At 44.5% G+C, this 12,398-nt stretch overlaps 1 protein-coding gene across 6 annotated transcripts in view; it reads right to left on the bottom strand.

The window, feature by feature from the left end:
• PIK3CB (phosphatidylinositol-4,5-bisphosphate 3-kinase catalytic subunit beta) overlaps nt 1–12,398 on the bottom strand; it is a 101,039-nt gene that overhangs the window by 71,905 nt on the left and 16,736 nt on the right. For 2 of the 6 annotated variants that reach the window (XM_080409492.1, XM_080409497.1), the window contains exons 3-4: nt 8,179–8,347; nt 2,602–2,658 (exon numbers count right to left, since the gene is read on the bottom strand). The gene's annotated coding sequence lies outside the window, so the exon portion shown is untranslated. Of the gene's footprint in view, nt 1–2,601; nt 2,659–7,017; nt 7,186–8,178; nt 8,348–12,398 lie in introns of those variants that run through there. The other 4 variants (XM_080409494.1, XM_080409491.1, XM_080409496.1 and 1 more) reach the window with 4 other exon arrangements.

Here is a 12,398-nt window from a genome sequence, read left to right as displayed (position 1 = left end):
TCCAGCTATTTCATATGCCTATATGGATATGACATACACATATACACACATATATCTATCTGTGGTTTACTGCTGTCTATATACCACCTACTAACTGTTCTTTGCCTAGAGGATCCCCAGTTATTACTCAGACAATCCTCCTTAAATATCTTCACAGATGTGTTGAATTACATCCTTAGGAGGGCATATAGATAACGAGACAGTAAATTCAGATGTCCTCCTCTGTATCAGCTGAAACAAAAGCACCAAAGGCTGGGAATACAAACACTCCAAACCCACACGACTTTCAGAGCACCACACACAATGGAGAATCCCAAAGACTTTGGCTACCTTAGCAGGGACCTAAAAAAATAAATAAATAAATAAAAAGAAACCATACAACATGCCAGCAGAAAACATACATTACTGCCAGCCACTTTAAACATTGAAACATAGAGGATCCAAAAGCAGGTCTCCCAGTATCACAATTCCCACCACACCAGCCCCTGCGCCTCCCCAGTATACCTCTAGCCTCAGACTGCTGAGCCCTTACCATAGCAGTCCACTCGTTTCCCAGTCCGGACATCATCTGTGACTACTGCTTCCCTTCCCTCCTACAGCTGTCACCAGAGTCCTTGCTTCTGCAGATTCCATTTTACAGAATATTATACTTTGTAAAGCATAAGTTATTTCCAATACACCCCCTCACCACAGAATTCCGCAGAGCACTGTAAGGAACGTTAACCTATGCCTCCAGGAACAGCACTCTAAAAAGACAGGACACTCAGTGAAGACTCACACTTGATTAACACACAGGTCTTAGTTTCATTGTGGGTTGGGAGGGAAATAATGGGGGATCTGGGGAGAAGGAATAAGCCAAGAGCAGTAAATTTATTGATTGACTGCAAGAAGATGGAGGAGGGGAAAAAAGTAAAAACGCAGGAATACTGAAAGGTAGGCAAAGTGGAAAAAAGTACAGGAGTAAGGACCAAAGGGCTTTTCAAAACCAGAGGAATTTGAGGCATGAAGCCTATCAGGAAGGTGATACAATTTTTAAATAACATTTTACGTGTTTCTTTCTACCACATCAACTTTGTACTCAGCTTTGAGTTTCTACTGACAACATTTACCTTTGTTTACCTGGTTCTCTTCTGTGCGTACGTACCTGTGTGCATATACACAGACCACAGGCTAACTTACCTTCTGGAGGGCACAGCACTACACCACTGACAGAAACCATCATACTGTAGCACCCGAAAGCAGTCTTTCTGGGGTTTATTTGTAGTGACACAGATTTAATCAGTTTTCAAAACCAGATATGCTGTAGATTATTCTGTTATTAACATTCTATGCTGATAAACGTCAAATTGTTAACTGACCCTAGCACATTTTGAAACATCACCTTTCAATCTCAGATGCAACAACATCAAAATCCATCTCTCAAGCACCTTATTTACAAAAGATAAAAAGGCATTGCTCAATACATAACTACCACATGAACCTCAAGAACACTACAAATGTTACCAGTTACTCTATTTTTTAGAGATTTTTTACAAGATTCTCAAAACCATCTACCTACTCTGTTTTTAAAACTGCTTCTAGTACTCTGTAGCTGCATACAAGCACAAGTCTTCCATATTAAATCTGCCACAAAACCACTTGACAGCAGGGCTGTGAGCCTGTTGCCATCTCAGGTCAGTCTTACAGAACACCATCTATTGCACATTCCACACAAAAGTTTTTAGGAACAACTGACTATTCTTATGCTTATTTTTTAAATATTTCATTGCCTTCTTAAAGATATCTTCTGTGCATTCAGACAACAAAGGACTCTCAGAAACACTGAAAATCAGCAAACGCTTCATAACAATACCACATCATAAAACCAAAGGCACACTATTATTTTTAATAAAAGTGACAACACAAAACTGACAAACACTCCCATGACTTCCACAAAAACATTTATCTACCTCTATTAACCAAACAAGCTACTGCACACATGCTGCCAGTTGATGTGAACTCAAAACTTACATCATCTAACTCATCTCTGAATCCCCTCAGGTTTTTTTAATCCAGTGGATTAAAATAAAATAAACTGGGGGCAAGTGGAGGACAGGAATGACCCAAAGGGAGAGCAAACAGTGCAAGCTCCTAACGGACAAAAATGTTCATTGGTTCAAAATTAACACATGAACAAAAGCCTCTGCTCTGGATACAAGAAATCTGGGAACAAAAGCCTCAGAAGAACATTGTGAAAGGAAGTTTAAACTCTCCAGTCCAAACCTTAAGTAATCCCCAAAAGTGAACTTCAAAAGACAGTACCACGCAGACACTGATTACTTGGGTCTTGTAAAAACAAATTAGAAATCACAGGATGGTCGCCTCCTCCCCTCTTACATGTAAACTCATGCAAAGAAAGATACCATCACATACTGGCACAAAAATTAAACCCACAACGCAATTTTTTTTTCCATTACAGGGCATATCTTTCCCATTCAATCATCATCGTTTCCAGAAGAAGAAAAAAAAAGTGTATTTATACAGCTTTTTTTAATGTGCAATATTCACAATACTTCATAATCTCTTAGAAGTACTTTATTTTTAGAGGCAGATCTATCCCACCTGGTCAACTCAGTCCACCGCTGCCCCAAGGAACTGTACCTCACTTCTTCAAATTTTCTGTTTTAAAAAAGAAGGGAAAAAAAAGTGAAGTAGTAAAAAATCTGGGGATCGTTCGTTCAGTATTACAGCAACAGAGAGAGTTAAGTTACACAAACATAAAACTATAGACACTGATATATACGATGGAGCTCCTGTAAGATATTTTGATGCAGAATTCACAGAGCTATTCTAAAAATCAGAATAACTACTGCAAATAGCAGCAAAATATTCAGGAAACAAAAGAGCACTCCTTAAATTCAGCTTCATAATGAAATGCAACAGCACCTATCAAAAACATGCAAGTTTGACAATTTTGAAAGAAACAAAAGCAAGCTGTGAGTAGCAAATTTGTATTAATTATATTTTGCATCAAGAGAAAAATTATAGTACTCATAATTCTTTTGTTCTTTTTAAAGTAAATACAAAAAATTATTTCTATATATCTAGATTTAGTTCCAAAGATACAAAATTACTCCTGAGTTCAATTAATTCACAATTTTAAGTCAAGAGTGTCTAAGGTAAGAAACTGAATAATCAGAGTTCTCGGAGCTGCCCTCTCCCTGGTTGGTTTGTTTGGGTTTTTCCCCTCCCTTCTCTTTTTAATACAAGTGAAAAAGATTTGGGGCATTTCCCGCCCCCATGGCCAACAGCCAAAGCTCTGAAGTGGAAATAGCAAAGATGGTACCTGAGGACAGTCTGGGTTCTCTTATTTGCGCACAACCAAATCTACAAAAGGCTGTATTTTGTAGCACACTAGCAATTAAACTTTAGCTACCTAAAACTGCCAAACCAAAACAAATAAACAATGTGCATGCCCCAGCCCCTCAAAAAAAATCATCAGTGGCAGACAGTATAATTGCTCCAATCCTACTTTTCCAAGGAAGCTTTTTTTGACACATCAGTGTCACTATTTGTTTCTTTAATCTTCTGAAGCCAGTATGTAAATTCAATTATTTTGGTGGCTACATATCCACAAGCATTTGCACATGAAGGCCTCACTCTGCAGCTCTAATACATGTAAATGAAACCCCATTCCTGAAGTTACTTCCACCAAAGGCTGAGATACAAAAATTTACCCATGTAAATCTGACAGATTGTAACACAGATTGGTCAATGTTGCACATAACTAACCGGTACTTCAGGTATTACACAAATACAATACATGTCACCTTAACCTTGCAGAATCTCAGATTTGTGATTTTTGACAGAACCATGTTACCTGCTGTTAACTCTGGACCCTAAGTATACACCTCAACAACCTGAAGCAAAACCGCCTGCTGACAAGTTACTACTGTGATTTCTAAGAATTACTTTTTAAAAACCCCTTACATTTCTAATGCATGATAATTTCTACCACCAGATAGCATTCAGCTACCAAAACAAAACACACTGCTGAGTGATTGTGAGGAGTAACAGCACTGCCACAAAACAAATTGTTTAATGCACTCAGATGCTGAAACTGAACTTTTTTTAGCCCTCCATGATTCAAAGTCCTCATATTCTGAGGCAAATAACCGAGATGTAGTACACAATACCGTGTCAATGCTCCAAGGGTATCAGTTTGAGTACAAACACGCATTTACTAAAAAAAACAACCTAAACAAGCAAGCTCTTCTATGTAATTTTTTAAATAGTACTTATTTCAGATTTTTTGCTCCTGGACTGCTTTCACAGAGACCGCCAGCTGTGAAGAAGGGTTAACTTCATAACTTAATGGTCTGCTGCTACCAAGTGTGGCAATTCAGAAAGCCCACCTCAAACGAAGCAACCCTATGGACTTTGCATAAAATACAATGCGCCACATTCCACTGCCCAACAACCCAAGTATTTATTTTCAGATAAGTTAACTGGTGGCACCTTTTCAAGAACCAAGGGCAAAGCTTCCATATGTATCTCTAGATCTATGAAAAAACACTGAAGCTACTTGAGCTCTGTGGCTCTTGTCACTGAAACACAATACCAACTTTCCAGCTGAACCGCCAAAACACCAGCATGCATTTCCACCCAAGTTCTAAATTACAACGGTTAGTATTTTTTCCTGTAGCCTCCTTGTACATATAACATTACGACGGCTTGCATTTTTACTGGATTTTGGTTTTAAATTTCACATTTGCAAAACAGAACATACTGCAGTCAGTTGTGAACTTTTAAAAAAGCGTGCACACTTCACAAGCCTATTGACTCTGCCTTCAACTTCCAAGAAAGTGAAAGGAGTTGTAGAGTAGAAGAGGCAGGATACATTCTCTCTTTACTATATCACAAGAATCAAAGAAATTTTTATTTTTTTAAGAAGGCTCTCCTACACTAGAATTTGGAGTTCTGCCAAGTCTATAGACAATTGGAGAACTGGTGAATTTATGACAACAGATATTCCAAGGAAGTGAAACCTGATTTAACGGAAGTGAATTTTATTCAAAAAAACCATGTATTTAAATGGCATCAACAAAAATGTTTTAAGACCACATATGAAGGAAGCTCCTTTTAAAAAACTTTTTCAAAAACTTTGAATTACAAGCTGAAACCCCACCCAAACATGTTTCCAAATCAATCCACAACAAAACATTTTTAACATTACCAATATCCCTAACGTTATTTTTTAAAAGGCTAAAAAAAAAAAACAGTTACCAAAGAATTTCTGTTCAATAAACCTTTTCTTCCTCTCACTTGTCTGGGAAGAGCTGCCTGCTGGCATGAAACTTCCCAAGTCTGGAAAACCATCAGTCTGAAGTGAAGCTTCTAGATGGAAGTTTCCAAGTGACCTGGTGATTTGATTCCCCAGCCACCTTAATGCATTCCACTAGGCTTCACAACGCTTCAGCAAGTGCATGGATATTCAGTATTTCTTTATATGCAATTTTCCTAAAAGCAAGCGTATTATACAGTTTTATTTTGCCTTTTAATTAACCTTTGAAGACCTATAGTTGTGGGAGTCCCTGGACAATACTGCAAACCACAGGCTGATCGAATTTCTAAGACACCCTTCATGTATTCACATAACTTGAAATGCTAAACTACAGTCCTGAAAACATAAATGGTGTGTTACTGGGGTCTCTAGTAATGCCCAGCTTCAAAAACTTCCTTAAGCCTGAATAAAGTTCAGTATCAACAGCATAACAGCAGTGTTGACTTAAGAGAGTGCACAACATTTGCTTTGGCTACAGCCGTCAGTTCCAAATGAACAAAACTCATCAACCTATCTGGTGACAAGAAAAGTCTGTAAACGCAGAAAGCTCTGGGAGGAAAAAAAAAAAAAAAGAAAAAAAAACCCAAACTGAAAGCTTTCTTGATTTTGGAAGGTATCCAACACCAGTCTGTAAGCACACATGCGTTGGAGCTAGACAAACCAGCGATTCTGGCACAAAAAGTTTCCGATTCTCTTTCAGGAACTCTTTGAGACTAATGAAGATTGATTCCCCCCTAACACAGACACAGGTCCCTCATCTGGGGAAGGGTTTAGCTGTCCCTTTGGAAAGCACACGATGACAGCAGCCTGCCAAGGCGGCTCCGCGCTGCCCCTGGGCTGCAGGGACGGCGCAGCGGGCTGGAGCCTCCGCTCTCGGGCGCGCTGCCTCGCCGCGGACATTCCTGCGGTTCGGGAGGAAAACAGGGCTCGAAACTTGGCTGAAAACAGCCAGAAGTAAATGCAAACGTCACAAAGATCACAAAGCTATCGCTCGGAAAAAGAAACGTAAAGATCGGCAGGCACAGCGCAGGGACCCAGCCTGCCCGGGGAAGCCCCCCGGCGGGGCACCGCGGGCCCGCCGAGCCCTGCCAGGTGCCGCCGGGCCGGGCCGCGCAGGGGGCCCCGCGGGGCTCTGACAAGGGGACACAGCCCGCACCCGACCCGCGGGGCCCAGGGGCCGCCCTGCGAGCCGCCCGCCGCCCGCCCGGCCAGCCCCGGCCGACCGCCTGCCGAGCCCCGGGGTCGCGCCGGCCACTTGTTGCGGTGGCCGTTCCCGCCGCGCACTCTGCGCAGCGCCGGCGGGCGGCAGGGCGGCACAAAGGCTCCCGCCCGCTCCGCCGAGGCGGCCGGTGACCGGAGCGCGGCCCCCGCCGCCCCCGGCCCCTCTCCGCTGACAGAACGGCCGCCCCTGCCGGGCCCTTCCCCGCGCCGGGGAGCGGGCAGAGCCTCCCGCCCCGTTGAGCAACTGCCCGTGTCGCAACGGGCGGCAGCCGAGAAGTGCCCTCTTCCTGCGGGGCTCGGCGCGCGGGGCGGGGAGGGACCAAACCGGGCCGCCGCCGCTGGCCGAGGGGAAGCCCCGCCGCACCCCCCATCGCCACGCAGACCCGCCCGCCCCGTCGCGTCCCCCTCAGAGCGCGGCGCGCACGCCGCGGCACCACCAGCTCGGGCCGCCCAACGCGCCCGCGCACACCCACCTGCCCGGGCAGCGGTCGCCGCCGTCCCCTGCGCCGCCCCCAGCCAGCGCGGCGGCGCCGGCGCCAGCGGGGACCCGCTCCCTCACGCCGCCACCGGCCACGGCCGCGCCGCGCCGCGCGCTGCCGCCTCCTCCGCCGGCTCTCCGCGGGGGGGTGCCGCGCGTTACCTAGGCAATAGCTTCGCCCCCCACCCCCGGGTCTCGCCCCGCCCCCTCGCCGCGGGCCGCCAACCCGAGTGCGGCTTTCGGTATCAAATCGCGGGCGGCGGCCAATCGCGCCGCGCGGCCTCGCCCCCTGGCCCGCGAGGGGCCCTGCCCCGGGCACCCGCTGCGCCTCTGGCCGGTGGCCCGTCCCGCCGTGCGCCCTAGGGGCCGTGCCGCGGAGCGCCGCCAGCGGGGCCCGGCCGGCTGCCGCCCAGCCCCGCCGGTTGACGAGCTGCCTGTGTGCACAGGAGCGGCGGTGGGAAGGCAGCAGCGTGGCCCGCGCCCCAGGCGCCCGCTGCCCGGCCCGCGGCCTCGGTGCTGCGCCCTCGCGGGAGGCCTCGGCGCTGAGCTGTCGGGAGTGACTGCCGCGAAACCAGCACGCGTGAAAAACAGGCGGGTTTCCAAGGGTTAAAAGTAGCAATCAAGGAAAAGGAAGGCGGAATGTAGCCGTTAATGAAGCCACTGACTTTGGGGGGCAGCTGGCCCCGCCCCCCCCCCCCAAACCAGCAGCGTCCCCACCGCCCGTGAGGGAACGGGCCCAGCGCCCCATCCCTGCCCGCGCTCCGGGGGACTGTGATCACGTTATGCCTATTTTAACATCCCTCTGCTAATAATCCTGCTGTGTTATTAACTCTTGTCTAGTGTACTCTGTTCCTTTTCCCAGTTATTCCAGTTCTGACAATAGAAAGATGGATGGATCTACTTCCTCATCAACTTCATCTGCCTGCCGATCCTCAAGGCGCTAAAAATTCATTAAATTTGAATTAGACAACATCTAGAGAATATTTAGCTGTTTGTTCCAAACAACTACAACGTGGACTGACTGGATCCGTGGGAAGGACAGCTATCTCCCCACTTACTTCAGCAAATGGGATTTTTTCAGGAACGGTGACCACGGGATAGAGCATCTAGGCAAATCTCAGTGGAAGGGCAGAAGTTAATGAGAAACCTTGCCTACCACCAGTTGCCTCCACAGCCCGCCTGTTGCCTGTTTCAATTAACAGCTCCCCTTCCTGCTTTTAGCCAGTTCTTTTAAGGCCACTCAGTACTACAGGCATTGTTGCTGAACGTCATGCTGCTGCTTCATACCGCAGGGGTGTGGTAACTTCACTTGATTTCCCTTATTCCTGGAAAAAAAATTAAAATAAAGCCAATCGATTTCAAATGAAAGTAACCAGTTTCTCAGGCAAGCGTACGGATCATACAAAGACAGTATCATCTCTGTGGATCATGTCCTATATAATGAAATTCAGTTCAACACATTGAACTACTTGTCTCTTTTTGTTTAGAGTTTATTGGTACTGAAATATATATATGAAAAAATAAGGTATTAATGAAATCCAGTAGTGCAAAAAGACCCAGATATGTAACTTTTCAAACCATCCTAATACTTGTGGGTTTGACATTAAATATTCCAGATAGTCTGGGCCTAGACATTCAAGCCGTGGCTTGCTAGGTGGCCTCACTGATGACAAATGCGTTTGTGCCTGGAAAGGCTAGATAATGGGTTTGTTTTTAGAAAAAGAGGTACTGACTCTGGATCTTGCAACATTATGTTGCTCTTCTACTAGATCCAGTGCAGTCTTTGTGAAGTGTAAGTTAACTATGATGTGATTTACTAGACAGAGCAAAGGGCTACAATCCAGAAACTTGAAAATCTGTCTGTGCTGCCATCTTTTCAATTTAATAATGATACTTTGAAGTGTCTGTCATGCATAAAGCCCCAAGCACTTAAAAATTGTCTTGTATAAACAACTTCTGCTATATCTATGAATGCACTTCAACAAAATCTGCCCACACAGAGTTTTTCTGTAGGGTTGTAATCCCTGGCTTCAAACTTCCTTTCCATTTTGTGTCTTAATGCCTGCAAAAACAATATCAGTATTTAGCAGTGGAAGTAAAGAGATCTCAATCAGTAGTTATCAAGATACTTCATATTATAGTTGACCCACTTGCATGATATATTCATGTTCTTGTCACACGTGGAGTTACTATGGACAGTGTGTGCAATAGGGATAAGGAACTTGTCTTGAAACATCTTAAATGTTTTGATACCTACGTGGCAATGAAAAAAAACCAACAGACTTTAAATAAAATTTTAATTTTCAATTTCCTTATCTTTAGATTCTCTTCCTACCTCCCTTCACAAAACAACCAATGTTCTATTATTCTCTCTCTCCCCTCCTCCCCCGGCTATTGTTACATGTGTTCTCAGTGTAACAAAAGGGTTTTGTCTAAAAAGGCTGTAAGGCTGTATCTGAGTCATGTCTTTGCATGTGAAACAGCTGTACACCTAGGGCATATTCTTGGTCACTTGAAAATGTGTCATTTTCAGCATTCTGGGTTTACATTATTTCAGCCCTGTGTCACTGCAGTGATCAGAAGAAAGGAACTAACACTCAAGTTGTCTGCGTATCTGCAGACATAACAGAACTGTGGCAGCAGACCCGGACAGAGCGAGAAAGAAAATTCAAGTGAAATGCCACATGAAGGATGTTTGGCCTAAAATAGAAAAAGCTGGTCTGAGAAAAATTAAAGTTAGTAAATCTAAAACACAGTGATCCAGAGCACAGCTGAATACTGGGCAGGAGATACTTAGAAATCATTTATTACAAAATGTAAATGTTCGTAGCAACTTGCTAGTGTCTGATACAGTGATACAATGGCAACATCTACAAACCAAATCAGCTTGGAGTAGTTAATGCACAGGAATGTTTTGTGGTGAATACAAAATAAGATGAGAATCTCTCATGAGTCTTTCTTTTCTTTCTTAAAAAAAAAAATACATGAAAACTGTGTGAGCAATGGTAGAAAGAAGAATGGCCACTTTACACCATGCAGTCATTCCTTTGTCAGCACGCTGCCTACTGTCATCCTAATAAAAGGCTTTAGAACATCTTGTGTATGAAAAATAACATGACAGCCTCCTAAGCAGTCACTAAAGGAAAGCCAGTTTGGATTATAACTTTCAAAAAATAGCTTATCTAGAATTAACAAAACTTTCATCTTGACATAAATGAAGAAGTCCCTCCTTTATCTGTACTAGAAGAAAAAAAAATGTCCCATTGCCTAAGGTGTCAGTTGTTACCATTTGGGGGACAGAATCGCTGGTTAGTCACTGAAATTTAAGAGGTGTTAATAAGCAAGCAAATAATTTTGACGTGACTATTTCAAGCCAACATGTTTAGAAAAAATAAACCACAAGAATCAGGTTATACGTCAAAGTTGTATTTCATCTCCTAAAAAGGAATCACTAAGAGATTCCCAAGGAATTTTGTTTGTTAAAAATACATTTACTAAGTCTATACATGATTTCAGGCATTAGGTTAAAATACTACAACATACATGAATGATATGACAGAGAAGATATGGTATGCAGACAGCATGACACTACAACAGTCTCAGCTGATAAATAGAAGCTGGCCTGCTGGACTGGACCTTCCCCATCTCTGCAGATGTTAGACCAAGCTGTGAAAGCAAAGCTGGCCACTGCCATTAGGGCCTCTCACGGTGCACTGATAAAGTGCTAATGGCATGGTGAAAAAAGCGGTGTGTCACTCTGGCTCAATTTTGTAAACATAACGTTCCCTTAAACGTGTCCTGTACAGTGCATTGGTCTCTCTTCCTGCGCTTGCACCAGCATGTGTGTCTATAATAAGCTTCTCTTTGTTTCCCACACTGACTCCGGTGAAGGGGGAGGCAGCAGCAAATAATGGACTGAGTGACATTCAGTACCAGACTGCAAATGCAGATGTCAGACAAAACGGATGCTGAATTTGGCTAATGAAGCTACAGCCTGCAGCAAGAACAAGCAGCTTTTAACAGTGCTTTGCTAAACCGAGTGATTTGGTATGCGTAAAATTCAGTGGAAAACTTCTCTGAGAACTTACAGCATACGTACAGGAGCCAGAGAGGCAAACCTGTTATCTACAGCAGCAGCTCAAACAGCCAGCAGCACTGATACCCAAATATTCAGCACCCTGCCACTTTACTGTTCCGTTCCCCCTACTGAATTTGGTGTCTGAGGCCTCTCATTTTAAAATTTTAAGCCTAACGTAAATGACGTAACGCCACTTGAAATAGAGGGCCTCTTCCTCAACCTCCCTGACCTCCGCTGCCCGTTGTTGCACACACCAGCAGTACCAGCACGTCAGCTGATTCACCCGTCAGGGCAGAGAGAGCCCCGCTGCGCATGAGTGGGCTGAGCTCCTTCCCCTTTTGCCTGCTCAGGCAAGCTGTGTGAGCTGGCATGCAGCAGCAGGTCCATGCTGAAGAGAGGCCTTAACTGACCAAAGCTCTCCTTCTGGAGCACCAGCTTTGCTTGTGATCCCACCAAGCATGGCTGCTTCTCTCAGGCTCCCTAAATCTGGGCTGTGGACTGGGGGAACTGGAGAGTCCCTCTGTATGGAGGCTGCAAGCATGCCAGTAAGAGCTGGGAGCTGAACCTGCCTACCCTACCCTGTAAATCCACACCTGGAAGACACATCATCATATTGCTTCCACCATCAGGAGCTCTTAGGCATGGCGACATTCTTGATCACTTTATGCCAAATCTATTGTAATAAAGCAGCTGATTTTTTATATCACGTATCTGTAGAGAAACTGGTTCAAAGCACTTTGCTGTCACTAATTCTATACTACAGCAATTGTATATGTAGTTGCTTATTTTCTGCATCTGCTCATGACAAACAGAGGTTTCTGCATACGGCCACACTTGACAGCTTGTTCCTGAGGTATGTGGACACCCACCTTGTATCAGCCAATGAAGATCAAAAACGTTGCCCAGAATTAGGAAGAGTTAGGTCTTTACAAAGATCAGGAGTGTCCTGAAGAGTCCATCTGACTTTGCTGCAATGTTCTTTCTTTTTATATAAATACCTTCACACAGTTTTTCATTTTTCCAGTTTCCTAATACAGATTTTGCAAAAATAGTTCCATTCATCAATACAAAACAACTTGTTTCATCAAAAGCATCGTGAATAGCTGGTGCCTGATAGAACCAGGACTTCTGTCCACATGTAACGTCACTCACCACACAGGCAAGTACCCCACCAGCTATTCTCTCCTCTGCCCACTTTATGGGTCTGACCTCACACCCAATACTAACATATTTCTGTAATAAAGAGCAGCACTGCGTTGTTAGAACTGCCAGTTTTTAGATGAGGCACTGAGTTCCCT

This window comes from Falco punctatus, assembly GCF_963210335.1.
Source record: "Falco punctatus genome assembly, chromosome: 13".
Lineage (NCBI taxonomy): Eukaryota > Metazoa > Chordata > Aves > Falconiformes > Falconidae > Falco > Falco punctatus.
Note: the sequence above shows the minus strand (reverse complement) of the source record. Positions and strands in the feature narration are given on the sequence as shown.